The sequence below is a fragment of the Haliaeetus leucocephalus genome, unplaced genomic scaffold, assembly GCF_000737465.1.
Source record: "Haliaeetus leucocephalus isolate CR32 unplaced genomic scaffold, Haliaeetus_leucocephalus-4.0 Scaffold730, whole genome shotgun sequence".
NCBI classification, from domain to species: Eukaryota; Metazoa; Chordata; class Aves; order Accipitriformes; family Accipitridae; genus Haliaeetus; species Haliaeetus leucocephalus.
Window position 1 is genome coordinate 714,880 of NW_010973166.1, and position 3,464 is coordinate 718,343.

The 3,464-nt window shown below is 52.5% G+C and overlaps 1 protein-coding gene across 1 annotated transcript in view; it reads right to left on the bottom strand.

Annotated features, from left to right (window-relative positions):
- LHX4 (LIM homeobox 4) overlaps positions 1–3,464 on the bottom strand; it is an 11,473-nt gene that overhangs the window by 7,011 nt on the left and 998 nt on the right. The window lies entirely within an intron of this gene.

Consider the following 3,464-nt stretch of genomic DNA (forward strand, 5'->3'; position numbering starts at 1 on the left):
AAAGAAAGAGGGGGAAAGGAGGAAAGAAAGAGGGGAAAAGAAGAAAGAAAGGGGGAAAAGAAGAAAGAAAGGGGGAAAAGAAGAAAGAAAGGGGGAAAAGGAGGAAAGAAGGAGGGGAAAAGAGGAGAGGAAAGAAAGAGGGGGGGAAGAAAAAGAGCACAGGAGAAAATGGTATTGTTACAGCCTTAAACAACATTATTTAAAAATACTTTGGGGTACTGACATATATCTCAAGTGAAGGCAGCTTATTTTATCATTCACAAGGTTAGATAGTTACAATCCCAGTGCCCTTCAGACCATATTTATTGCTGGCATTTAAGCCTGTGTCGCATTAACAACAGTAGAATAAATTAAAAAAAAGAAAAAAAAGAATTATCTACAGCTTCTATAGGTCCCTCTTCTCCTTCTCGCTCTAAAAACACCTGGATGCTTCGCTCCCCACCCCAATTTGCTGCTGAGAGCAGCACAACGGTTGCAGGTCGGCACTAGCCACATTTTCCACATTTCATTTGTTAAACCTATTTCAGAGCAATGTGGAAGCCGTTGGCACAGACGATGGCACGCAGCACAGCATCAGCCCCGAGAGGAGGCACATTTGGTGGTAGTGCTAATAAATCTTTCTCATTTATTTCATAAACATGTATGCACGTTTATGAAACATGTTTTCTATATAAATGGTTATTTATATAAACATGTGTATGTATATACATATATATACACCTACTCACTTGTATATCTACGTATATATACATACTGACAAGCAAACAAACACAGCTTTTCTCCTAAAGGCAGCAACACAGCTTAATTTCAACAAGCAAACAACTGCAGCAGATAATACAATATCTTCCTCCAAATTTCCAGAGAAATTTTTTTTTTTTTAATAGGAGTCCTATTTTTTGCTTCCGATCTGTCTGCAGATGCTCGGCACCAACCAAATGCGCACAGGTCTGTGCGTGCACACAGATGTGCTGAACTCGCATCGGCTTGGCTGCTCTCCCCTGTACTAAATAATAATAATAATAATAATAATAATAATAATAATGGGAGCTGCTGGGGTACCAGGAGGTGTCCCACTCAACCCACTGGTTTGGCCAGTGCACGCAGAGAGAAAGTATCTTAAATCCAACCCCTGCGCTCTGCTTTGTGCTTTGCAACGGAGGCGGCTGTGCCGGGGCTGGCTCCGCGCTGCCTCCCCGCCTGCAGAAAGCCTCGCATTTATTTCGACTTGTTTTACCTAAATTATTTGATGTAATAGGAATAATGTTCATGGCATTAGGCGCTCCATCGCTGCCTTTGCCCACCAGCGTCTCAGGGCTGGCTCTGTGTGCAGGGTGGTTTGATAGATGCTCTGGCAGGCAGACCTGGGGGGGGCACAGCCCCACGGCCCCCTCCTCTCCCCCCCGGGGACCACCCCAGGGATGCAGCAGCCTCAAGGCAAACCTCTCCCCGGGGTGGGGGGATGCTGCTGAGGCTGGGGGTCCTGTGTGATGTACCCGGGAGGTACCGCACAGCTAGTGTGCATCCCTGCCTCCCGCCGGCGCCTGCCCGGGCAGGATTTGGCCGTATCCCACGAAAATCCGTAGCCAGCTCTGCAATCCTCGCCCCCTCCAGCGCCCCAGCACCCTCCCACGCACCGGGGCACCCGAGTAATGGCCTGACAAGATGTGCTGAGGTCTGGCCCCACGCCGCTCGCCAGCACCGTGATTTATTAGCAGCGGGTCCATCTTTCCATCCCTATCTCTCCCCGACGGGAAAAAAGAAAAAAAAGAAAGAAAGAAAAAAAAAGAAATAACGGTAGAAACGAAACAAACTGACGGGTGGCCTCAGAAATCCCTCAGACCGCAATTCCCCCCGCTCCAAACCCGGGGCAGCCTTTGGGAAGGATGCGCTCCTCCAGCGCAGCCCGGCCCCGCCGGCTCCGGACTACGCCAGGCAGCGAGCTGGCCCACCGAGCCCTTCTTTTGGGGTTTGGGGGTGGGTTTGGGTTATTATTTTTTTCTGTTAAGGGGAAAGGATCGTCACCCGCGGAGAGGAAGGTGCTGCAGGATGGGTGCTTCGGCAATGCGGGTGGAAAGCGGAGCACAAAGGCGGTCCGGTTCTCCGGTACCGGAGCCAGCACCGAGCACCCGCCCCAAGGAAAGCACCAGGTTGGGGACTCCTTAAAGAGACTTTCTGCGGGGAGGAAACCTCATTCCTTCACATGAAAAAAAAAAAAAAAGAAAAAAAAAAAAACCAAAAAACGAGCCCTCCAATTCATTTCTCTGCAGCGTGCTAACGACTTTCCCAGCGGCGATTAATCAATTCCCCCCGCCAGCCCCTTGGCCAGGGGCTGGCGGCACCCGGGCACGATTCCCGCTGGCTTTGGTAGAAGTTTTTACTTCGGTGAGATTTGCAAAACAATATTCATAAATAATATTGGGAATTAGATTTGTAACAATCCTGTCTGCGAGGCTGAGCCGTAGCTAGGTTTGTCGGGGGGAGGCTCGGCTCCCCCCCCAAATTTTGCTGAAGTGGATGCTGTAAGACACAGTCCCTGCTAAAATAAGGAGGTAGTTAAATAGAGAGGAAAACCTGCGATTTAACAGCGATTAGAAATGAAAATATCACGGTTTTTCATCGCACAGACGATGAAATATCGAGGTGCTGGCGACACAGGGCGGGGGCTGAATTCCCCTTGGGAAGGTATTCCCTCCCCAGGGCCGATAGTCCTTCGCCCCGGGGAGCCGTGCACCACGCGTGACTGGGGCAGGATCAGGCCCCAAACGTGTAACGCCGTGAAACCCGACGGCCGGCAACTGGCGGCGACCGCAGGGCTCGGGGCTGGAGCTGCAGGGCAATTGCAGGGCGACGGCAACTTTTATAGCAGCCCACCCTCGTGCATTTTGGTCCTGCCACGGGTTTTTTTGCACTTAAATAAATAATAATAATCGTATCTCGTTGGATTATTTCCTGGTGATGCCTGGCGTACGTCAGTTAGTCCAGAACTGCCAATGTCAGGGGCAGGGGAGTTTGGTGGCACCCAGAAGGGTCAAACCGGGGAGTTTTGCTGGGGCGATTGCTGCTCCAGCGTGATTTAGGCGCCGAATTTCGCCTTAAACCGGTGGGGCTTCGGGGCCATAAAAGTGACCCTGCGGCTCGGAACCGGGGCCCTTATTCGGTGGTCAGGATTCGGCCCTGGGGATGGACCCCCACCACCGCCGCACGCTCCTGCCCGGGGTTATTCTTGCCCTCTGCTGCGGTGAAATTCGGTTAAACGTCCCCGCCTGCAACATCCCCCCCCGGTCCCGGGGCCCGGCAACCGGACCGAAACGGGGGATAACGGGGATAGCCCCCCCCCCAAAGCCGGATGGGGTCTAGCAGCCAGAAGCGGGCCCCCCCGGGCAGCGGCACCGGCTTTAGTGCCCGCAGCAACACCCACGGAAAACGAATTACAGCCGGCCGGGGGGGCCGGGGGCAGGTGCGGG